The 27,004-nt window shown below is 41.8% G+C and overlaps 1 pseudogene; it reads right to left on the bottom strand.

The window, feature by feature from the left end:
• Window positions 1-25,870, bottom strand: part of LOC127669347 (zinc finger protein 431-like) — a 115,576-nt pseudogene extending 89,706 nt beyond the window's left edge.
• Window positions 25,871-27,004: the final 1,134 nt, after the last annotated feature.

Raw genomic sequence — 27,004 nt, 5'->3', positions numbered from 1 at the left:
GGTACTTATACATCAGCATTGGAACATAATGAAGATAAGCCAGGGAAATATATCACCAAGTAATCCAGTTTGTCCTGTCACAGCAGATGCTCAAAAATTAAAGCATGCAAGAGATCTGGTACAAAGGAGTTTGTTTTGTAGAAAGGACAGGAGTGAGAATCTGAGAAAGGGACAGAGGTACACAAGAGGACCTGCAGACTGGAACACATATAGGGAGCAGAGGGAGTGTGATGAGAGTAGAGAAAGACTATAGAGGGGGCTTGTGTAGAGAACAGAAACAGGGAACAAATATAGAGAGCAGCTGAAGCTAGTTCTCCATTTATATAAAGCACAACTGACAACAGCAGCAGCTGATGGAGGCAGGTAATGACTTAACAGGTGCTCAGTCCCTGAGAGCAGGCCATTGAACTTGCCTGGACGTTGACAACTACAGAGGCAAAGTTCACACACTGAACAGGGAAAGGAGATAAATAGAATAAGTGGACTTAGTGTTGAAAAAATATTTGGAGTCTAAAAGTTTCCTGCGACTAAATAACCAGAAACACTGCAGCATATCAAAAACAAATACTATGATTGACTGTAATAGTAGATGAATATCAGCTCAAAGGACAAGAATGTAGTTTTAATGAAATCCTAAATAAATAATTTCTAAATTAAAACATTGATTCCTATCAAGGTACAAGATGCATCCAAAATACCCAATATATTGGAACAAAAAAAAAAAAAAAGTCCCCCTGCCACACTCTATTCAAAACACTATACATGTAACGAAATAGGAATAGTGCAAAAAAAAAAAAAAAAACATAAAAGAAAAGAAAAGAAAAGAAAATAAACACCAGTCACATGTTAAAATAGACCTATTAGATTCATATCATCCCTCTCAGTGTGCAGTGTAAAACACAAAATGTTTTGGAAACACGCTGCAGAATAAAAATGCAGCCATGATATTTCTAAAAGCAAACCAAAGGTCCAAATGATTTGGGAAGATTCAGCCATGATAGGGAAAATATTCAGAGGTCACCGCCTAATTTACCAAGTAAGAAGCACCACTAGAAACCTCACATGTAATCACATATAGCTGATGTTTCCCATCCAATCCCTGATAGGACACCAGCACACACTGCTCAGCCACCTGTTCCTCCCCACTGTGGTAGATATCCTGTGCTTACCATGTCTCGATTTCAGAGCTTCCCTGATGTCCCTTCACAGCACAGCCTGGAACAGCAGATTTCAGATCAGGAAACAGTGTGCTTTTCTGGCCTGCACAGCCACAGTGAACTTGCAGCAAAGTTCCTGTAATATCCTGTCTCTTTCTTTGAATGGCTCCAGGTGTGCCTGGAGGTCTGGATTGGCCAGTAAGCCTTACCACTCCTCAAGGTTAAAGGGAGCTTCTAGTCCAGGGCAAAACCTTTTCCAGATCTTAGGAGTGGTTTTCATTCTCATAGCATTTGTGCCTGCCTCGCAAGAGGGCTTTCACATCACCCAGGCCTAGGGGAAATCCCACTGTTCCAGCTCAGGCTACTCAGCTACCGGCTCCTGCCCTTGTTAGCAATGGCCTTGCACTTAACAGGACCTAAATTCAGACCTTGCTTGAGCTTTCCTCACAGCACTGCCTTCCTCTTCCTGTACTCAAGGAGAATAGCTTGCATAGCCCTTTCCTCAGGTGCAGTGGAGGAATCAATCTGACCCACAAGGGGTTGGGTTCCCAGGTTATTAACTTTAAAGTGTGACTTTAGGAAGCAAGAGTTTTGTATTCTGGCTTCATGCTGGGCTCAGGCAAATTGCAGCTCCTTTTCAACAGAAGATAAGTCCTTGATTTTGAAGTTTCCCTTGGCAGACAGCCATTATTTGAAGAAGAGGACAACTGTCTCTCGGACATTATAATAAATCTCCTTTCTACATACACATAAAAATTCACTCTCTCTATGACATATGTTGATATAGAGAACCTGTGCTAACACAACTGTGGGCTTTTCTCCACCTTACCACTGCGGAAGATGTGCTGACTAACAAGTGTGCTCCACAAGAGTGCTCCACAGTGTGTGTCATCTGTTTCCTTGTTTTCTCCCGGGGTCGTTTCTTATCTATCATATGGTGGAAGGGAATTATATGAGGCTACAAGGCAAAACATTTGTTTCCTAAAATCCCTCTTTAATGTTAAAAGCCTGGGAATCCTTCCACTAATGGGCCAGCTTTATATCACACATGCAAGTCAATAACAGGTTACCCTCCTTGATTTTAGGAAGAAGAAGAAAGGGAAGTGCTGTGAGGAATTCTAATGCAAGCTATAAAGTCAGGTCATGATGAGTGCAGGACCACTGCCCACAAAGAGGAGGAGAAAGCAGCTGAACAACCCCTCACAGCCTCAGTTGCAATGGTGTGTCCTCCTCCAGTGCTGGGTGGGAGTGCAGATGGATGAGGTTCTTGGAGGACAGGCACAAATGCTATGGGAGTGCAAACCTGACCTGATATAAGAAAGGTCTAGCACAGGACTGGAAGCACACTCTAACCTTGAGGACACGTAAGACTCACTGGCCAATCAAGGATACCAGGCAAACCTGCAAGTCAGACTAAGAGGGAAGTTCTTCCTGGTGCCTTGTTGAAGTTTGTTTTAGCTTAACCAGCTTGAATGACTTTCTGTGTCCTGCTTTGAATGATGTTCTTGGCTGCTGTGTGGTGACCTCAAGAAAGTTTGATTTTTGACACACGTTGAGCACAGGGTCTGTCTCCATGAAGAGGAGAAAGTGGGTGAGCACTGGAGCTGGGGTGGTTGGTCCTCCCTGGCGCTGGATGGGAAGCATCAGTCACATGTAGCCAGATGTGGCCATCTTTGAGGTTCCTTGTGGTGCTCCTCATTTGGTACATCAGGTCGTGACCTCTGAATAACTTCACTACAAGGGCTGAATCTGTTCAAAATATTTGGACCAGGGGCTTGCTTGTAGAAATGTCATGGGTAGGATGCCAAACATGGACAACCCTAGTTTCTCTTGATTCTTATACAAGTTCTGCCCTCAGCATTTGCCACTTATGTGAAAGATCCACGTGCAGTTAATTTTGTAAATCTGTTAAAAGGCATCTCATATATTGGGGAGCACTACCATATTAACCTGTGATGTAGAAGAGTAGAATTTATAATTAAAGGACTTACCAAGCTTAGGAAATAGTGACAATCAGTAGCATTGGTGATCTCTGGAACACACCTTCTTTGTCACTCAGCAAATTCTACCCAGAAGATTTTACCTCAGTTATGTCAATTTCTTCTTCATCACTTCTAATTTTTTAACTACAGATACCCAGTATTAATTGTCTCACTAACCTCTTCTATTCTTGTGTCTAAATCCAAACCCAAATAGACAGAGATTCTGAATTCTGCTGCTAGATGTGACTGAAACATTGCTCCTTCCTTTACATTGTCACACAATTTATATTTCATAATAACTTCTTGGCCTAAGCTTGGTGGTCCTGGAACTTGCTCAGCATATTAACATTGAACTCAGAGATCTGCAGGGCACTGCCTCCTGAATTCTGGGATAAGAATCATGAAACACCATGCCTGGATCTAAGCTTTTCCTTTTAGATCTTAAATTGAAAACCCAGAATAGAAATCAAAATCCATCCCTTGTCAGTTTGACACATACGCGTATCTTCATATCACCACATGAAAACAATAACCAGGTAATAATAATTACTAACATGATAAAGTTCTCTTTCATACAACTGCAAATCCCTAAGTTGAGTGGGATGGACACTTGCCCTAATGTAACCATTCCTTTAATAACATTGAATAACCTTGATTACAGATTTAGTTTCATTCAACTTCCTGATAATGCTTTGCTGTTTGAACCTTACAGCACAGAAAAGAACAGCAGATTTCAGAGCAGGAAATAGTGAAGTATTCTGGCTTGCAAAGCAGCAGTGAACTTGCAGAAAGGTACCCGGAAGATCCCACATATTTTTTTTTTTTTGAATGGTAGGTCTGCTTGGAGGTCTTCCTCAGAACAAGACACTGACTTTGCTTATCGCAAGAAAAGCTTAGTGAGGTGGAAGCAGAGATTGAGAGCTGGAGCAAAAGCATCTGAATACGAGAAAGAAATCAGATTGCTGTAGAGCAGTTCATAGCCTAGATGTCAGCAGTGTGATGAACTGTGAAGAGAGGAGGCAGCTAGGTAAAAAGGGGACTTAGTGCCATCCTTACTTCAGAAGATGAACACATCTCTTGGTACATGGTGTGCAGACTCCTAAAGGGGAGGTAGAAAGTGTAGTCCATGAGGAAATATACTATACTAATAAGGAGCTTAATGAGTTTGCTAATTCACTCAATCAGAAGTCTGGGGAATATGCGTGGGAATGGATTTTAAGGGTGTGGGATAATGGTGGAAGGAACATAAAACTAGAGCAGGCTGAGTTTATTGGCATGGGCCCTCTGAGTGGAGATTCTAGTATTAACATAGAAGTTCGCACAGTTAAAAAAGCTGTCAAAAGTTTGTTTGATTGGTTGGTTGAAGTATTTATCAAAAGATGGCCTACTGAAAAGGAGTTGGCGATGCCTGATATCCCTTGGCTTAGTTTTGATGAAGGGATTTTAAGGCTTAGGGACATTGCAATGTTAGAGTGGATACATTGTTTAAAGCCCAATCCTCCACAGTGGGAAGGTCCTGAAGATATGCCCTTCACCAGTCCTATAAGACACAAACTGGTGAGAGGGGCACCAGCACATTTAAAGAGTTTTGTTCTTGCCCTTTTCCTTGTGCCAGAACTTAGGGTTGGAGATCCTGCTGCTCAATTGGATGAATTAAATTCGATGGGTTTAATTGGGCCCCGAGTTAACAAGGGCCAGGTGACAGCATTGAATTGCCAGAGACAAGGTGATCGTAGTTAGTATAATGAACAGTATAAACAAAACAATGTTTATAATGACATACCCCGTAATGGGCAGAGAGGTGGAATTTATAATGATATAAGTCGTTTGAACCTTTGGTGCTGGCTAATCAATAATGGTGTTTCCAGGGATGAAATACATAGGAAACCTACTGCATATCCCACAGAGTCCAGAAGCAGGCATCAGACTCCTCCAAAATTGAAATTAAAGAGATTTGTAGCTGTCAGGTGAGTCCTCTGGGACGGCAACAAATGTTCTTAATGGAGAACTCATCTCTCCTGCCCACACTACACTTGACTTTTGTCCTTCCAAGTAAGTGTTCTGGATCACTCCCAATCAAAGAGAGAAAATTCTGGAAACCTGTAGTGACAGGAACAGGAGGTAGCCATGCTAATTGTCTTAGGCTGTTACACATCAATGCTAGGATCTTTTGAGTTCAGGAACCAGCAGCAGGATCAGTGATTGTCAGTTTACAAGAGATTCGTCACCTTTCATCTAGGATATCAGTGCAGATTAGGCTCAGCAGATGACAGATACATCCTCGTTGTCAACTTGACTATATCTGGAATGAACTACAATTCAGAATCAGAAGGCTCACCTATGATCCTAATCTGGAGGCTCAGAAATACAAGTTTCTGACCTGGATCTTGGCATGGAGATCTTGACGCATAGTGGCTATGAATTCCAGAAGATTAAGACAAGGAGATCTCTGAGTTCAAGACCATCTGGGATTAAAGACATGGAGGCACACACCTCTAATCTGTGCTTTCGGGATGCTGTGTGTCTGGGTGCCACTCCGTTCCCCTGGCGCCCTCTTCCACCAGGACTCCTTTGTCTCTGAGGAAGCCTGCGTGGCCCCCATCACCTGCGGCCTCCCTTTCTGTTGCTCCTGCTGCCCCACTGACCCTGCCCCTAATTCCTGTCTGTCTTTCAGGATGGTGGTGCGGGCCCGTCCCTGTGTTTTGAGCAGAGGTTGGCCTGCCTGTGTGATTTGGCCTGGTGTCTGAGTGCTTATGCAGCACAGGGCTCATGGTCGGGATACATCCTCTGGGTAAGGGCCCTCATCTGTAGCTCCAGCCTGGCTCCACTGTATCCTTTTGTGGGAACAGTGCCTCACTGGAAGCCACTGCTTTGAATAGGCAGCTGCCTGAGGCTGATACAGAGCGGTCACCCCGCTCAGATGGGAACCTATGACAGCCACTAGTAGAGCTCATGGCTTCCCCCCTGGTCTACTTGGCTAGCAGGTGAATAACAGGGTTTGGTGCTCAAGGCTTTCTTCTAGGGGAGCTCCCAGGATTCCCTCTGACGTACATGTCTTTGAATTAAGGCAATTGCACAGAGGTGCGGCCTGTCCAGTCTCACTTAGAAGAGCCTGAGAGCCATCATCAACCTGCTGTTGCTGGCTTGGTGCAGCCCTGGCTTCTGGGCATGGGGTATTCCTTGCTATCAGATCCCAGCCCTGGCTGCAGGGGCCCAGCCCTACCTGCAGGGGCCCAGCCCTTCCTGAAGGGTCTCAGCCCTGGCTGCAGGGGCCCAGTCCTGGCTGCAGGGGCCCAGCCCTGGCTACAGGGTTCCACCCCTGGCTGTAGGGTCTCAGCCCGGGGGGCCCAGCCCTGGCTGCAGGGGCCCAGCCCTGGGTGTAGGGGCCCAGCCCTGGCTGTAGGGGCCCAGCCCTGGCTGTAGGGTCTCAGCCCTGGGGCCCAGCCCTGGCTGCAGGGGCCCAGCCCTGGCTGCAGGGGCCCAGTCCTGGCTGCAGGGATACAGCCCTGGCTGTAGGGTCTCAGCCCTGGCTGCAAGAGCCCAGCCCTGGCTGCAGGGACCCAGCCCTGGCTGCAGGGACCCAGCCCTGGCTGCAGGGTCCCAGCCCTGGCTGTAGGGTCTCATCTCTGGCTGTAGGGTCTCAATCCTGGCTGCAGGGGCCCAGCCCTGGCTGTAGGGTCTCAGCCCTGGGGCCCAGCCCTGGCTGCATGGGCCCAGCCCTGGCTGTAGGGTATCAGCCCTGGCTGAGGGGTCCAGCCCTAGCTACAGTACAGCCCTAACTGCTTCTCTATGCTCCCTTGCCTGCACTTTTCACAGCACCATGGCACACTACACGGCAGGCAGGCTGCTCTCCTGGTGTCGGGGTTCTTCTCTCTGCTGGGCTCCAGCCTTGCTGTCATGGAACCCAAAGGGGCCGACCCAGCTGCCTCCCTCTGTGCAGGCCGCTCCAGCCTCCTTGCCCCTCCCTTTCCTGAGAGGGCATGAGGCTGTTCCCAAGCTGGTCCTAGCTCTAGGAAAGGGGCTGTGGGATGAAAGGTGTTATATAAATGTAAGGTGATGATTATTTATTTGACAGGGACAGCTGCCTGTGGTGAAAAATGTAATCTAGTAATCCTTGTGTGAAAATCGGATCTGTGCCTCAGTGAGCTGCCTGGAGCAGAAAAGAAGGATCATTTTCCCTCTCTCCCCCACTTCCTGACCCCGCCCCATCCCTGCCAGCTCTGCTCACTTCCAAATTCCCAAGCTTATGTAGCCTGGTAGCATGTCTGCAGATGCATGTAGCATACCTATATATACATACATTATGCATCCTGCTGCATGTGTATTGCATACATGTGGCACATACTCCATGCATCTTGCTTCTTTTGATTGTGGTTAGCGGGCTATCACAGATTTTTAAGCTTTCCCACTTACAACCTCTTTCCATCAGGGAAATTTTTACATGGTCTTGGGCATATAGTATATAAATTAACCATTTCCTAACAATGAATGATAAATTTGTTTAAAGATGATTTTTTAATATGCATATTTTATCATTTATTAAAGACAGTAGCAAATTTGCATACTAATGGGGTGGACGAGCTTGTAAGTTTTCACAGAAAGAATTAGATCTTGGTGGAATATTTGATGCAGCAAGACACAGAGCATCTTCAGTGTTTCTCAGAGTTGATCGATATTTTGATTTAATGATCGCCAACGCTGAGGCTGCTGCTTCACACAAGCACATAGCACAAAACCAGCAGAATTCATTAAAAATATGTCCCCAATATGAGCCCACGTCTATGAGTTTTAGGGTATAGTCCTACCAGACTTTCAAAGAGGATTTAACAAGAATTCAGTATATTCAACAATATAGAAACAAAATAAATATTAGTCAATTTATTTTCTGAACCTCCGATTACTCATATATCCAGTCAGGAAAGACTGAGCAATTAAAGAGAATTACAGACAAATTATCCCTAAAACCACAGATTCAAAAATACTTAAAAGATAAAACAAATAAAATAAAAATAAAAAAACACATCAAAAGATCGTCCACCATTAACAATGAAAAAGGCTTCATTCTAGAAAAAGAGATGGTTCAACAAAATGGGATTAAAGTGTAAGAAAAACCAAGAATTGATCATCTCATGAGGTAATGTAAAATTCTCTGACAATATTCAACACCACTTCATGATAAAATTCTCGGAGTTCTGCTGCTTACTGGGGCTGGAACATGGCTCCTTCTATTCCATTATCAGCAGCTTTCAATATTTCAAATATATCACTGCCTAATCTTGACTTTCCTGGAACTTGCATAGAGATCTACCTTGATCTCAAAGATCTGCATGACTTTGTCTCATGAATGGTGGGTTAAAAAGCATGTAACACCATGACATGAAATAAGCAATTCTGCTTATATTTTAAATTCAGAACCCAGAATCCAAATCTATCTCTTGGCATTTTGACACATAATTGTATCTTCATATGTCTACATCAAAACAGTAACCAGGTAATAAAAATTCCTAACATGATAGAGTTCTCTTTCATACAACTGTAAATCCATATGTTTAGCTGAATGCAATCTTTTCCTAATGTAACCATTCCTTTAATGCCATTGAATATCCTTGATCACAAGATTAAACTTCATTCAAATTCCTGATAAAGCCTTGTATTGTGAACCTCTCTTTTTTTTATTTTTCCTTTCTTAGTTTCTATGTTTGTTAAAAATTTTCATGCCAAATTCTATGCGGTGATTTTCGTGACTTACTTTGTCAATACAATTAATGTAAACATCTTTACCTTAACCTCAAGGAAACTCTTCAGACGAGGATAGCAAACTTCTTTGCAAAAGCATAAAAAAAAAAATCTCCAGAGTGGAAATAATCCCAAGCACCCATGTCTATCATATCCTCCTCTGATACCCTCCTAATTCCCACTTAATTCATGATCATATTCATTAATTTTCTCTCCAGCACACAGAATTTGGAGACTTATCCCAGGTGAAAACACTTTACCACATTGATTACATTAATAAGTTTTCTGTCCACTGTGTGTTCTTTTATGATACTGGAGATAACTGGGTCTTGTAAAGGATTTACCACATTGTTTATGTTCATAAGGTTTCTCTCCAGTATGTGTTCTTTTATGATATTGGAGATTACCGTGATCTGTAAAGGCTTTACCACATTGATTACATTCATAAGGTTTCTCTCCAGTATGTGTTCTTTTATGATATTGGAGATTAAAGGGTGATGTGTAAAGGCTTTACCACAATGATTACATTCATAAGGTTTCTCTCTAGTATGTGTTCTTTTATGTATTTGGAGAGCACTGCAGTGTGCAAAGGTTTTACCACATTGATTACATTCATAAGGTTTCTCTCCAGTATGTGTTCTTTTATGTCTTTGGAAAGTACTGTGATGTGCAAAAGTTTTACCGCATTGATTACATTCATAAGGTTTCTCTCCAGTATGTGTTCTTTTATGTGTTTGCAGATTACTGTGACATGCAAAGGCTTTACCACATTGATTACATTCATAAGGTTTCTCTCCAGTATGTATTCTTTTATGATATTGGAAATTAGTGCGCTGTGCAAAGGCTTTACCACATTGATCGCATTCATAAGGCTTCTCTCCTATATGTGTCATTTTATGTCTTTGGAGATACCTGGATCTTGCAAAGGCTTTACCACATTGATTACATTCATGAGTTTTCTCTCCAGTATGTGTTGTTTTATGATATTGGAGATGATTTGATCTTTTAAAGGCTTTACCAGATATATTACACTCATAGAATTTCACTCCAGTATATCTTCTTACATGCCTGCAATGATAATTAGCACATGTGAAAACATTATCACATTCATTACTCTGATCAATCAAGTAATCAATATGAATTATGTTTACAATTTGTCTAATGGTAAAGAAGCATCAGATCTTAAGATTTTAGCTCTTTATATGTTCATATTGTTCTCTCTCATTACGAGTTGTTCAAGATAAGTGTGATGGTTATTACATGGCTCATATATATAGTACCCTCTTTTTATATGGTGTATTTTAGCTATCTGAAGAAAGTTTGAAAATCTCTGATCTGTATAACACTGATTGTATTCATATTTTTCCTCTAGTGTGAATTACAACACATGTGACTGGGAATCAGGACACACAGAAGAATTTCCAAATTCCTAGTACCCATAAAGGTTTTTTACACAATGAGTTTTGGGATATTCCCTGTAAAGCTAAAAAACCAACTAATTACAAATGTCTTTCATATTCCTAATTTCTACCAAAGGCAGAATACTACATATCTTCTTGTTTTAGAACAAAAATTTTATGTTTCTTCTTTCCATATCCCTATGCTCACATGATTATTATCTATTGTGACACATGATATACCTAATAAAAAGAATGATAAATGAAAGGTTTACTCATTGCATTCACACTGTTTGAATTTTTGTTTCTCATAACATATGCAATATGGACTAATGTTTCTCCACAACAATATTCTTGGTTCTCATAAAATTACCTCTCACTAAACTGAACCATATTTCTACAAGAATATGAGTATCACCAAATTTTCTATGGACTATTTGCTTATTAGAATGTTTTGGATATAAATTTATCACTATTCAATGTGCAGTTTCTAAATACTATGAGACTATACAGATGGGCAGATCCACAGTACAGGTCTAATGGAGCTACTTATCAAATGGATACACAAATCAGATATTGGATCTTGAGGTACATGGTTTTGTAAGAATATTATAATCATATCTACACTTAAAGGACTGTTATTTTACAGTTTTGCTTTTTGCTGGAGATTCCATAAGATATTAAAATTACCGCAGAGAGAAATTTCTAACAGCTTGCACATGAAAATTACCTTTCAACTCTTCTATTATTTTGACAATGTTCTTCAAGATGATGCTCTTCGCAATTATAGCCTAAAACACAGTAATAGAAAATGAATGATATAGTATTGGAAAATAGGCAAAATTAAAGGTACTGTGAATTTTAACTGCACCGTGATAGTTACAGTGAAAATTTAGTGAAACTGAATTATTCAGCTCAATTTTTATACAATTAAAATAATAGAAGATCGTCAATAACCACTAAACATTTGGTTCCTTCAGAAAAAAAAAATAGTCTTAGCTATAGCTTTGAGGTTCAGGTAGGTTTTCAACATCACATGTTTGTAGAGACTCTTCTGGGAAGGATCCAGCAAATTCCACTCCTCCTCAGTGAATTTCACATGCACATCATCAAAAGCCACTGCATCCTAAATATCCCATACATGTACAACACAAAGCATGATACTAACATCACCAGAAAATAAATATATGCTTTCTCAAATATATATTCACATAATTCTCGTGCTTGTTCTGCTTATTTTCTGACTCAGAATTTATAATCACTGTGTCATTTTAGAAGGATCTTTAATTATAGGTTACACCTCTGTCACTTTTGAACACTTTGAATAGGATACAGCCTTGCTAGAGAATTGCCAACTGAGAGGAACATGCAGGGGAAACAGATCCACAGTACTAAGAACACACCTGAAAAATGGTATGAACATTTACTAACTACAAACATGATGGGCAAGCTGGGTGTATTTGCTCATGTCTTTAATCACAGAGGCACAGGCAGGTGTATGTCTAATAACTTGACACTGGCATGACCTTTGTAATGTGTTCTAGGAGACTAAAAGTTATATTTTAAAACCCTCAATCCATACAAAAATCAGCCAAGGAAATAAGTGATATAGAAATCACAGTTCTTTACTAAAGTTCCTGCAAAGAATTATACATTCACTGCACATCTGAATTCATCTGGCAGAAACAGGAAGTGTAACAGTTTAAACTTTAACATTAATAAAATTTTACTAAAAGAGAATATATGCTTAAATTATTACAAATGGACAGATGAAAATAATAGTAATATAAATGCTGATCATAAATAAGCAACTTAGGGTAGGAGAGAGAGCTGAGCTCAGCATTGGAAAGCTCCTGCTGGTCTTCCACCTAATGGTGGAAAATTCCTCGTAAAAACATGGGGGACCAACAGCTACTCATTACTTCAAGATCAGGAGTTCTGAGGCTATCCTCTGACAACACTAAAGATGAGACAAAAATGGTATTCATATTCAAGCACACAGGCAAAATATTTCCATTTATTTAAACATTTGAGAACAAACACAATACTGAGAAAGAACAGCATTCATGTGAAACCTAACAAACCTGAATCCTCAGATAATATTGATGTCATGAATATATGCCATTCTGAGAAATACAATATAGTCTATATATCTGGCCAAATTTCAACACTAAAGATGTGGAGGAAAAACCGCTCAAAAATATGCTTATTTTACAAGCACAAGACATGTGTCTTTTGCGGTTTCTCTTCCTACATTAAGGACAGACAAGGTTCATAGAGAAATATGTTTTGGAAAAGAAAAGCAAAAAATAAAATAAATTTAAAAATATAAAACAACCAGATTAATAAATAAATTATTATTGAATAGCAAATGTATCTATTGTATTTTATATAATTTAACAAAAGAGATTATAGTGAAGGTTTGGGAGCATGAGAAGAAAGTTGAAGGGTCAGTTTCAACCACAACACAGAACACACCAAGGACACAATGTTTCCCCTCTAAAAGTAATGCAGAATAAAATCTGGAGCAGAGACTGACGGCATGGCCAATGAAAATTTGCCCCACTTGAGTGCCATTCTATGGACAAGCACCAATCCTTGACATTGTTAACAACACTCTGTTATGCTCCCATACTGAATCCTTGAGCAATTGTCCATTGAGAGGATCCACCAAGCAGCTGACTGAAAAAGCTGCAGAGATCCGGAATCAAACATTGCATGGACCTTGGGGACTATTGTGGAAGATTTGTTGGAAAGATTGTAATCCCTGAAGAGGATAGGAACTCCACAGGAAGACCAAGAGACTCAAGTAAGAAGCACCCTTGGGGGCACTCAGAGACTAAACCACCAACGAAATAGCATACACAGGATGGACTAAGGCCCCTGGCACATATATAGCAGATGTGTAGCACAGAGGCTCAGAAGGTCGTCTAATAACAACTGTAGCAGGGGCTTTCCCTATAGCTGGGTGGTGGTGGGGGGATTTTTTTTAATCTGTTTCCTTAATTGGGCTGCCATATCTGGCCTCAGTGAGAGAGGATACACGTAACTCACAAGAGAATTGATGCACCAATTTTCGGGATACCTGAGGGCCCCACAACCTCTCAAAGAAAAACAGAGGAGACTGGGGGAGGGACTCTGCCATAATAAGGGACATATAATGGGGATAGTGATAAGGGTGACATGAATATATAAATTATTGGAAAAGCAAAAAAAGAGAGAAAAATACAATTTTTCATTCTATAAACACTATCCTGGAAGGTATCTGGAATGGCTCCTACCAGAAGATCTTCCACAAGCCCTGTAAATAAAGCCAGACAAGAAAGACAAGCCCCCAAAGAAATCATCCTATCTAGAAGTTTTTTGATTCAAATAACTACATCCTGACCCTTGACATTATAGGCAAATGTTCATCCTGTGATGTAAATTCATTCAATCTTTCTTCAGGGATCCTAACAGTCTGTAGGAACTCCTACTCTGTTCAAATGTCTAAAGTCTCTTCTGATACACACGGCAAAATCTTGAAAGTCACCTCTTGTAACAGTTTGGTTACTTCCTCTCCTTGTACATATCTCTCCATGGCAGATTTACCAATGCCTTAGTTATCTCAGCAACCTCTGGACACGGGGATTGAACTCCTTTCTCAGAGAGAATATTAGACAACACTGGCTGACCTTACAGCTCTACAATGATAACAGCAAATACTGTCAAAAAAAAAGAAAAAAAAATTGACCACATAAGCAAAAGGGTTGGCTGCCGAAATTATCTCCCTTCTAAATCCCTCTAATATCCCTATTGCCTCAACTACACAGTAGGACAGAACGAACAGGTTTTGCGCTTAGCAGTTTCCATGTGGTCTCAGGTCTCAGGTGGCTCTCAATGTTAGTCTATGTCCTCTCATATTTAAACAAAAAATGGAAAGCCAAGCAATAGTGGTTCAAACCTTTAATCCCAGAATGTGGTGGGGCAGAGTCAGGTGGATCTCTTGTGAGTTTGAGGCCAACCTGGTCTATAGGGACAGCTAAGGCTAATGATGAAACCCTGTCTCAAGAAAAAAGAAAAAAAAAATAATTAAGAAAACCTAACAAACCAAAACCCTTGACAAGCACACAAAATGCCCCACCTGTCTCAAACATGCTCCAAGGCCATATGACCCATTCAGATCATCTTCCCCCACAGCCTCATGATCTCTCAACATGTTACAAACACTGCTGTTATTTTTAAAATATATGCGTGCATACTTGAATAAAGCTCAGCCTAAACTTTCCATGTAACCATTCCCTGGGCACTCGATAATTTATTAGATGCCAGGCTCCCTGCTTAACACATCAACTGCAGTGTCTCATTTGTTTACCAAATAAATTGCCATCATCTCTGCCATGCCAGGCATAAGCAGCAGCCATGATAGTAATCAAAGTGATATCTGTACAAGATACTGGTGTTGTGCAGAATCCCTAATGCCTAACACACACGTATTATCCAACTCAGCCCATGATGCTGTCAGCACAGACATCATCAGCAATGCTGGGGGAGCTGCAGTGTCTGAGATCTGTGGTAGCCTAACAGGGAAAGGTATTATTAAGTGATGTCAACTCACATTCCTTTCTACAGGTAGATGAACATGATCTTAACCACCCAGATACTTAATTCCCATCATAACTGTAAATTAAACTTCCCCAAACATGATGATCAGCATGTCACAAAAAAATGAAATTCTCTTCTCCTGAACTCTTAAGCCTGGTAGTGGTAGTGCAAGGTTTTATTCTCAGCACTCTGTAGGCAGCGGCAGGCAGGTCTCTAGTGAGTTCAAGGCCAGCTTGGTCTACAGAGCAAGTTCCAGAACAGCCAGGGATACACAGAAAAAAAAACTATCTTGAAAATCCAAAATAACAATAATAATGATGATAAAGTGTTGATAGAAATTTTTTTTCAGTTTTGACTTCCAGACTCAACAGATGGGCAATTCTAGTTTTGTTTTGTTTTGTTTTTAAAGGAAAGTAACAAAGTTGCTTTTCGATAAGATTTGCCATTGCTAGCTGGGCATGGTGGCCCATGACTGTAATCCCAGCACTTGGGAGGCAGAGGCAGGTAGATTTCTGTTTTCGAGGCCAGCCTGGTCTAGAGAGTGAGTTCCAGAACAGCCAGGGCTACACAAAGAAACCCTGTCTCAAAAAACAAACAAACAAACAAACAAAAAGAAAGAAAAAAAAATTACCATTGCTTTCCCAATGGCAAAACTGTGTTTCCAAGTTTCTCCAAATGCAATTAGGGGATGGAAAGGAAGAATACACGTGGACGTAAAGGATGGTAAACCTCCACAATAAGGCAATAGAAAACAAACAAACAAGCAAACAAAAACGGGTAACTGGACCAGGAGTAGCATGTCCCCCCAACACACACACACACACACACACAAACAGACACACAGCTTTGCAAGACGCAGCTTCATTTCAAAATCACGTCAGTCCTGAATCTTCAACTACCCCTGTGTCTTCACCTCTCCACTGATCTTTCCCGGCCTCTCATACTGGCAAGGCTCAACTGCTACTTATTTTCATTAATCTTGTCTTAGTCAGGGTTTCTATTCCTGCACAAACAACACGACCAAGAAGCAAGTTGGGGAGGAAAGGGTTTATTGAGCTTACACTTCCACGTTGCAGTTCATCACCAAAGGAAGTCAGAACTGGAACTCAAGCAGGTCAGGAAGCAGGAGCTGATGCAGAGGCCATGGAGGGATGTTTCTTACTGGCTTGCTTCCCCTGGCTTGCTCAGCTTGCTCTCTTGTAGAACCCAAGAATACCAGTCCAGGGATGGTCTCAATCCACAATCTCCCCTCTTGATCACTAATTGAAAAAAATGCCCCACAGTTGGATATCATGGATGCACTTCCCCAACTGAAGCTCCTTCCTTTGTGATAACTCCAGTCTGTGTCAAGTTGACACACAAAACCAGCCAGTACATTTGACCCCTTGTCAACTCGACACACCAACATATCACTATTAATCCTCAATCCTTATTTCCTTATTCATCCCCAAGATCTAAATAACTTTAAAAGTCCAAAAGTCTTTACATATTAAAAATTACAACTCATTAAAATATCCAATATCTTTTAAAAATTCAAAGACTCTTAAGTGTGGGCTCTACTAAAATACATTATTCCTTCAAGAAAAAACAATATCAGGGCACAGTCACAATCAAAAGCAAAACTCAGATTCCAATAAATGTAATCCAACTCACCAGCTCACCATGTTCTGAGCTCCTCCAAGTGCTTGGGGCACTTCTGCAGCTCTCCCCTTTGTAGCACCCAGCGTGTTTTCTAGGCTCCAGCTGCCTGTACTCCTCTGTTGCTGCTGTTCTTAGTGCTCATCTCATGTTACTGGCATCTCCAAAACACTGCTGCTTTCTGCTGTAACTAGATTTCACCAATTGCCTCTCATAGGTTCTCTTCATGGTGCCAAGCCTCAATTTCTATGCATTACCCCTTCAGTTTTGGGCCATCAATTTCAACTGAGGTTGCACCTTCACCAATGTCCTTCCATGGCCTCTCACAGTGCCAAGCCTCATCTACACTATCTCACACAGACATAGCAGCCAGCCATTCTGTTGAGGGCACACCCTAAACTGAGGCTCCTTTAGATGACTGTAGCTCTAAAATATTGAAATGTTGGCAGCTTTAACTCTCTCCTGACTATGTCTCTTTGTGTATTGAGATTATCACTTCCTTCACACCTCCTCTCCTAGCATTCAACATTCACCAGCAATCTCTCTTGAACATAACCAAAACATCAGTAAAGAGGCCACACTCAGCCAACACTATAAAAATCTAGACAGAAAACTGTAAAAAAGGAATGAACAACCACACAAACAAGACAAACTGAGAAACCTTACCTAGACCAATAATCACCACAAATGCAGTTGCCCAGACACCAGCATAGAAAGATATGCAATACCAGACAGGAAAATAAGTCACCATCCTCAGGTTCTCACTCCTCTCCTTTCCCACAAACAACCTCTTTTGCATCAGACTCTTACATGTTTCACTTTAGTTTAATTTCTCAGGACATGTTAGAGAGGGAGAAGGAAGAAGAAAAAGAAGGAGATAAAGGAGGAAGAGAAGGAGGAGGAGAAAGGAAGAGAAGAGGAGGAGGAAGAGGAAAAATATCAATCAGCATAAAGGTCTAGAAAATATTTCAAATTAAATCATAAATTAAATTTTTTCACAAACCAAAAAGGTGCCCGTTAATGTACAAGAAACATCAAAAATACCAAATATTGGGAAAAAAGTCCCTTTGCCACATAATAATCAAAACACTAAACATATTAAAGAAATTTAAAAAAAAACTACAGCAAAAAATAACAAAATAAACAATAGAATGAGTAATGTATGAAATCAGAATTATTTGATTCATATCTGTCTTCTATTTTTTTAAGGAATGATTCATTACTTATACAAATTTCTCCCTACATATACTCCTAAAGGCCAGAAGAGGGCACCAGATTCCATTACATATAGTTATGAGCCACCATGTGCTTGCTAAGAATTGAATTCATGGCTTGTGTAAGAACAGCCAGAGCTCTTAAACTCTGAGCCATCTCTCCAGGTCTGACCCTGCCTTCTTAATGTATATTATAAAAAGAAAAATAGATTGGACACAGGTGATGCATATTCACAGAAAACACCCAGGCTTCTACAAGAAAGCAACTAGTCCAGATGTTTTGGACAGAATTACAATCAGCCATGATACTGAAGTTATTCATAGGTCATGGCCTGAACTTGCAAGTAAGAAGCACCACTAGAGACCTCACAGGAAGTCACATGTGGATGATGCTTCCGATCCAACCCCATAGTGGACCCACCACCCCAGCACCCACTGCTCAGCCACATGTTCCTCCCCATTGTGCTTACCATGTTTGGATTTCAGAGCTTCCCTGAGGACCCCTCACAGCACCCAACAGCAGAGCTCAGAGCAGGACACAGAGAACCATTAAAACTGCACAGCCACAGTGACCACACAGAATGAATCCCAGAAGCTCCCGCCTCTTTGTCTGACTGGCAGGTCTGCCTGGTGCCCTTGATTGGCCAGTCAGTCTTAGCCAAAGTGTGCTTCCTATCCAGGGCCACACCTTTTCAAAATCTCAGCAGTGGTTTGCACCCCATTAACATTTGAAATAAGATTCCAAGAGATATCTTACCCCACCCAGCCCTGTGGGAGGAAACAACATTCCAACTCAGACTGGTCAGCTGCCTGCTCCTCCCTCTGTAAGGCAGGACCCTGCACTTAGCAGGACCTGTGTCTGAGCTTTCTTCAAAGCACTTGTCTTCTTCCCATAATCATGGTGAACAGCTTGCCTAGACCACTACTGAAGGTGTATTGGACATATCAATCTGACCCAGGAATGGATGACCCAATGCATGACCCAAGCTATTAACATTAATGATGGATTTTTACTAACAAGCATTTTAGCCAGGCAGTGGTGGTGCAGGCCTGTAATCCCAGCACTTGGGAGGCAGAGTCAGGTGGATTTCTGAGTTTGAGGCCAGCCTGGTCTACAGAGTGAGTTCCAGGAGAATCAGTGCTATACAGAGAAACCCTGTCTTAAAGAAAAAACAAAAAACAAAAAACAAAAACAAAAACAAAAAAACAACCAAGAGTTTTGTTTATGGATAAATGTTTCTCACAGAAAAACTGAAGCTCCCTTCAACAGATGATAAATATCAAACAATCCCAGGAGAAAAGCCACATACACAAGAGAATCACTGTTTAATACTAATACTAATGAGCACATTTTCATCATTGCCAATGTAGAGAAAAAAAGACAGTTGGATTAGTACAGATTATCTAGATAAGCCTATCTTGAATCATAGATAAAATGAATTTTTCTATGTATATGGAAAGGGTACGTAATATAATATCCCAATAAATGCTGTCAGCCAAGGAAAATTAGAAAAATCAGGACTTCTGATTTCATGTTACAGGATATTACAGTCTGTCTTCATTATATACCAGAATATTTAACAAATAAGTGCCCCCAAAGGCCAGTTGTAAAGAAAAATATTCAAACAAATCACCTTTGTTTTGTAAAATAAATTAGTACATATACAAAAAAAAATGACCTTTCCATATGTAGGTTGCAAAAAGATTCTATAGACTAGATCAAAGTTGGATCAGAACATCTCAAAAGATCAAAAATAAGAAAGAGTTTCTCACTTCAAAAAATATAATTCAGAAGCATCCCCCACAGTTACCAGGGTTTCAGTTAGGGGATTAGAGGGTTATTGATATTAGGATTCCCAGATGGGAAATATCTTTACATTATTATGGTGCCCAGTTCCCATACAACAGAAGAGCAAATATGACTCACAACATCAGTTTTCCCAAGCTCACAAACACACTGCACCTAAAGAAATTCTTACGTTTCTTAAAGAATGGCAGTAAAATGACCTTGTTATTAGTTAGTAGTTGCTGATCAATTTATTACCTACTCTGAGGTCAGAACACACCTCATCCCTCCCCAGGCTCTGAAGAGCATCTTTAAAAGCATCCGCCTAGACAGGTGAGGCACGCATACACTGCCACCACCACACACACATCACTGGGCACTTGTAAACCAGGAGACTGCAGTGAGCTCCAGCCAACCTAGAAGACGTAGTGAGTTCTAGGGCAGCCCTAGACCACACAACAAGAACAAAGGTTGCAGGTGACATTTAGAAATTACATCAAATGACTTGAGCACAGCAACCTTCAGACACTGTGCTTGGGTTACTTTCTCAGAGGGACTATTAAATAATACTGGCCAACCTTACAGCTTTACAGTGATATCTGCAAACACAGTCAAAACAAAATATTGGCCAAAAATTTCGCCATGAGCTAACAGATTGGCTGCTGAAGTTACCACGCTTCTAAATCCCTCGTATCCCTACGGCTTCAACTAAAATGTAGGACAGCAAGAACAGGTTTTGCACTTAGCTGTTGCCGTGTGGTCTCGGGTCTCAGGTGGCTCTCACAGACACACAAACACACATGTGTACACACACATATAAACACAGACACACAAACACTGACACACACACAGACATACACAGACACACAAACAGACAGACATACACAAACACACACACACACACACAAACACACTTGAGCATGGTTGAGGAGTGATCTACCCAGTGCTTCCTTTACAAATTAATCTAGGGGCCACCTGCAACTTCCATTTTACCCCTTCTTCCTTCTGTGTAGACTAGACTAGCCCTGAACTCAGATTTACTTTGCATTGTCTCTCTAGTATGGGGATTAGAGGCCTGGGCCACCACTTCTGCATTGAAGATTATTTCTATTTTCAGCAATTTCCTTTGGAAATTTCTGTTTCACAAGGGAACTCACCTGTAGAAACAGGATTGGCTAAGTTGGAAGTTCAGGGCAGTGCTAACCCTGACACAGAAAAGACAGCTCTCTGGCCTTGAGAGTGTGTCTTTTATGTGCTTCCTCTCTTGGAAGAGCTTCTTATTTTACAAGCCTTACTTCTATTGTTGGTCTTCCTTACAGTTGAATCCCTCAGTAGGCTAAGCCGTGTACCAGGCTAAAGAATGATTGCACAGCTCTCAGTGTAAAGAGGACAATTAAGTTTCATTTCTTACAGTTGGCTCTCTGAACATCATTTCTCAGGAAGTGTATGTAGGAAAAAAATAGACACTGCACAGAAATACTGACCAGCATGTTTTTGTTTGAATATTCAATATTTTCTGTAATTCACATCACCTAGAACTTTCAACAGAGGTGGGAAGACTCAGGTAATATATCTTGCATTCACTGAGAGAATGACTCATCCCTGGGCACCAGGCTGTTCTGTCAGCATTTAAGAGTGTACCCTGGGTTCGAATCAAGTCCCATTGCAGCTTGCTGGGCATAATCTGATTTAGTGGTGAAAATGAAAGCACCAAGAAACAAAATCAAAGACACAGTTTGAAATGATTTCAGCTCACACAAGCTAACAGCCAAGAAAAACTTGGCTGTGTGGGAAATTCGCAGTTAGCAGAGCCCTGAGCTTCCAAAGATGTGCACTGACCATTGCCATTCCTCTATGGAAGAAGAGCAGCCCTACAGCGACCCCTGCTGTGAAGAAGTGGCAGCACCTGGAGCTCAGAGGCTAAGCTGTGGATCCAGGGAGCATAGGATCTTCTGGCTCCTTCCTTGGTTCCTGCTCCAGCCGTGGCCTCTGTAAGTGTGGACAAGCCGACAGGGCGACTAACCATGGTCCTGCCCTGCCAGGATTGCAAGACTCACACAAAACTCAGGGTTTTTGAGTGAGTCAATCATGGCTGTCCTGTGCTTTCCCTGTCAAGTGGACTCTTAGGCCATGGCCCCAAGGCAACAGGGAAACTACAGCTTGATGGAAAGTCCAGCTGAGAAGGATACCAGTTGAGCACTTGTCTGTGCCATCTGGAAAATCTTAGTAGAACAGAAAGGAAACCAGCTGTAAGGAGATTTATGTTTGCACTGAGTTTGTTGCATTGCAAGGGGCGGGGATTGTGTCGCAAGTCTTAGCACACTTGTAGGCCCAAATGGGTCTTTACCTAAGGTATACAGTGTGAAGTCTGCTTTTCGAAATGTCAGGAGGTTGAGCAGGGCAGAAAACAAACCGAACCTGCGGCACCTGCAATGCATCACCATCCTTGATCAAATGTGCCAGGAGTTTTTGTGAGATCTTTGGAGCACACCTTCCAGAACCAGAGGTCCTGCAGAATTGCACCTCTGTTCTCCTGGCAGAGCATAATCCTGTCAGCACAGTGAATGTTCGGAGGAACAAAAACACATATGTGATTTCAAATCACCTTCGGAAAACAACGCGGGCCTACTGACAGCCTAAGGATGATGGCTTGAGGGACAATTCATAGCTATTAGAGAAGCGGATTCACAGGAGGAGCACTGAGGTCCCCATCACCTGGAACTCCAGTGCCGCAGTGCCCCCTGTGGTGAAGAAGTTTCTGGACTGCAGGTCTGTAGGAGAACTGAGGATCTTCACATGGAGACTTTAGCCTTCTTGCCAGGCCTCATTCCTTGACCCTGGTTCCTGCAATGCCCTCAACGACCACAACCATCCTGCATGACAGTGGTTCCTTTCAGGGGACCAAGATAACTCGAATAAAATAAAATAAAATAAAATAAAATAAAATAAAACAAAATAAAATAAAATAAGGAGCATAATATTAGTTACATCAGTTTGGCTCCAGTCTGTTATTTTGTAGATCATTAACATTTCCCTAGCACTACAAATATCTTCTCACCTCATTGGAACTCACTTTGTAGACCAGGCTACTCAGAGAGATCCACCTGCTTGATTCACTCCCATAGTGTTTGGATTAAAGGTCTGAGTCGCCACACCTAGCAAAAGACACTCACCTTTAATCCAGAGATTGAATCTGGAACACACACCTTTAATTTGGGCCACACCTTCATCTTGAGGCCTATATAAGAACACAGAGGAAGTAAGTTCACATTGCCTGCTTGCTCTCTCCTAGATAGCAAGGCTTATGACTTCCCTGGCTTTATTGCTTACTTGTCTGTGATTCCATCTTCTACTGAAGACCAGCTGAGACATCCAGCTTCAGGGACTGAGACCTTCTGGATTCTTGGACTTTGTTTCCCATCCAGCCGTTGTGGAATAAGACAGCTTGCAGTCTGTAAGTCATTCTAATATAATCCCCTTTCAGGATAGAGAGAGTGAGAGATCATTCTATGTGATCTTTTACTCTTTAAAACAAGCACCCCAAGTAGATTTACTGACCCATGAGCACTTCCCCCATTGCCTGATTAATCAGTCCTCTATAATTTGAAATCTAGACAATTGCATCCAGAGTGACAGGATCTTAATTTGAGAAGCTTCACTCTTTTCCCGTTTGCTTGTTTGGATATTTTAGCCTAGGTTTTCATCTGTATCCCTAGCTGTCTTGAAACTAGGTCTGACTACCAGGTTGGCCTTGAGATCTGAGATCCAAATGCTTCTACTTCTATCCCCAATCTGCTTCATTCCTATAGGTGCTGAGAATAAAGTATTCCATGGCCAGACTGGGCAGAATTTTGCCTCCATTAGGCAATGCAAATAGATGCTATTATTGTGGGTTTAACACCCAATGTTCCACAGTGTAATGCTCAGGAGGGTATAATTAACTAACTGGAGATTTCTCTGTATTTGAAGGTCAAGGACTTGCCCTCAGCGTTCCATGGATAACCTAAAGGTTCTGAGGGAATACCGTCTAAGTTTTGTCAAAAACACAGCAGATTCCAAAAAGCATGGACTACTGAGTGGATGTGAAATGTCAGGAGGTTGAGCAGGGCAGAAAACAATCTGAACCCGTGGCACCTGCAATGCATCACCATTCTTGATCAAACGTGCCAGGGGTTTTGTGAGCCTTTTGGAGCACACCTTCCAGAACCAGAGCTCCTGCAGAATTGCACCTTTATTCTCCTGGCAGAGCATAATCCTGTCAGCACAGTGAATGTTCGGAGGAACAAAAACACATATGCGGTTTCAAATCACCTTTGGAAAACAACTCCGGCCTGCTGACAGCCTAAGGAACATGGCTTGAGGGACAAGTCATAGCTATTAGAGAAGCGGGTTCACGGGAGGAGCACTGAGGTCTCCATCACCTGGAACTCCAGTGCCGCAGCGCCCCCTGTGGTGAAGAAGTTTCTGGACTGCAGGTCTGTAGGAGGACTGAGGGTCTGCACATGGAGACTTTAGCCTTCTTGCCAGGCCTCATTCCTTGACTCTGGTTCCTGCATTGCCCTCAACCACCACAACCATCCTGCATGCGAGTGGTTCCTTGGAAGGGACCAAGATAACTCAAATAAAATAAAATAAAATAAAATAAAATAAAATAAAATAAAATAAAATAAAATAAAATAAAATAAAATAACAACGTAATATAAGTTACACCAGTTCGGCTCCTCTCTGTTATTTTGTAGATCACTAACATTTCCCTAGAACCACAAATCTCTTCTCAACTCGATGGAACTCACTTTGTAGAACAGGCTACTCACAAGTAGCTGTTTCTTCCTGTGTGGCCCTGACCCCACACCTTTCTAAACAGTCTCACGGGGTCAGGAGAACCCTCCTCGGCAAATCTTCTCACGGCATCTGCTTTCTGTACACACCCCAATGGAAACAGAAGGTGAGCTCTTGAATATTTGTCAGCAGAGAGGCCTCAAGAATCACACATCTCATGAGTGTGAAGTCCTACAGAAAGACTCTGTAGTCAGAATGCTTTGAGTGAAAGCCATTCTGGATACACAATGAACACACAGTGGGATTTACTCGTTACACTGTGACCAGGTTCCCCTCCTGCAGAAGAAAGGTCCCTGTGGCCACACAGGCTTGACCATTGGCCGACCTTAAAGCACAGTTCAGTCAGCAACACTGCCTGGTCTGTTCCAAGGTGGGAATAGAATGCATTCTAGAACTCATGGTCCTGACATCATAAGTTGGCTGGCTTTCATCCAGAGCTACTTTTCTGAGGCTGTGTTCCAAAGCCATTGCCAACACCTCCACACCAACCACACCTGTTGAGATGTCCTAGCAGGGCAGAGAGGGGCAGAGACCAGTCCAAGTTTCCGTCATGGTGACAGAATGTCTGAAATTCCACCAGTTCCGACTGAATGATGGGATGGGATGTCAGTCCTTTAAGAAGGCCAACAGTATCAAGTATCCCAGACCCCTGGGAGCTCTCCCAGCAGCCTCAGAGAGGTCTGGCTCTGTGGAAGGACATCTTGGCTGTCTAGAACTCTGGGGCATGAATTCTGTTGTTTCAGGTGTTAGGTGATGTTTCTATTGTTGTGATAAAACACCACAATCATGACAACTCTACACGGTGAAGCATCTGATGGGTATTGCTGTCCATCTTCTGCAGATGGGAATATTCTCTTTCTGTGAAACGATGGTGGGTGTGGTGCCCCATATTCTCAGGCAAATGAATTCTTAGATGGCTGGATCCCCAAGTCCTCTCAGTGACTGTCCTATGTGAAGTTTGTCACCCAGGGGTGCCCTGGATTGTGCTCTGAGAACAAGACGTTGTGAGTGTGTGGTTCTATGCCAGGGCACCCCTTCAGTGACATTTGCATTTGTGCAAGATGAGAACACAGAGGGCTTCGACTGTGAATGGTGCCTTCTCATGGTCCTCACCCCCTTCCCTCTTCCCCAGACCTTAGCACTCTGAGGCTGGTCTCCTGCAGCTTGGGTCCTGCCTTGCACAGCTCGAGGGAACCTTGTAGCGCTGCGCCTCACCTCACACATCCACTTCCTTCCTGAGGTTCTCTCTGTGCCCTTTCATGAGCACGGGCAGCCCGGGGGCAGCCCGGAGCATCCTGTGCTGTGTGGCGCGTAGTCACTCTGGGCTCAGGGCCTCTGGTCACATTCTCCTCCAGGCTGCGCGTGGCTCCAGGAGCTCCTGTCATGACTGCACTAACTCGTCCTTCCACGATGCCACGATTCCGTCCAGCGTGGCTCACCTGACAGTTCGCTTACTTGGAAGAAGTGGCCTTTTAATGTCAGCTTGTATCCACTCGTAGATTTGATTGAGCACTTCTGCAGGATAGAGAACTCCCATGCTGGCAATTTAACAGTATGTTTTAAAAGCTCCAACAAAAAGAGGTGAGGGAGCAAAGAAACGAGGAGGAGACATCAAGAAATTTTCAAGTTGGGGGATGAAATTGATAAAATAGAAAGAACAATTCAAAGAGTTAATGAGACATGGAGTTGGTCTTTCGATCCTTTTATTAGACAAGATAAACAATCCCTTATTAAAAGACAAATAATATACAAATTAATGAAATCTAAAATGAAATGGGGGATTAATTAACAGGTAATGAAGAAATCCAGAGAGTCGTAAAGACATAGTTTAAAAAGGGTGCATTCCACCAACTTGGAAATTCTAAAAGAAATAGCTAACTTCCTCAAAAGATTCCACATCCCAAAATTAAACTAGAGAAAAACAACTTAAACTGACATAAACATGAAGGAAAACAGAATTCATTAAAAATATGTCCCCAATGTGAGCCCACGTCTATGAGTTTTAGGGTAGAATCCTACCAGATTTCAAAGAGGATTTAACAAGCATACAGTGTATTCAACAAGATAGAAACAAAATAAATATTAGTCAATTTATTTTCTGAACCTCTGATTACTCATATATCCAGTCAAGAAAGACTGTGTGATAAAAAAAGAATTGCACACCAATTACCCTAATACCACAGATTCAAAAATACTTAAAAGTTAAAACAAATAAAATAAAATATAAAACACATCAAAAGATCGTCCACCATTAACAACGAGGAAGGCTTCATTCTAGAAACAGTGATGGTTCAACATAATGGGATTGAAGTGTAAGAAAAACCAAGAATTGATCATCTCATGAGGTAATGTAAAATTCTCTGACAATATTCAACACCACTTCATGATAAAATTCTCGGAGTTCTGGTGCTTACTGGGGCTGGAACATGGCTCCTTCCATTCCATTATCAGCAGCTTTCAATATTTCAAATATATCACTGCCTAATCTTGGCTTTCCTGGAACTTGCTTAGAGATCTACCTTGATCTCAAAGATCTGCATGACTCTGTCTCGTGAATGGTGGGTTAAAAAGCATGTAACACCATGACATGAACTAAGCCTTTCTGCTTATATTTTAAATTCAGAACCCAGAATCCAAATATATCCCTTGGCAATTTGACACATACTTGTAT

Source organism: Apodemus sylvaticus, chromosome 19 (genome assembly GCF_947179515.1).
Source record: "Apodemus sylvaticus chromosome 19, mApoSyl1.1, whole genome shotgun sequence".
Classification (NCBI taxonomy): Eukaryota; Metazoa; Chordata; class Mammalia; order Rodentia; family Muridae; genus Apodemus; species Apodemus sylvaticus.
Note: the sequence above shows the minus strand (reverse complement) of the source record. Positions and strands in the feature narration are given on the sequence as shown.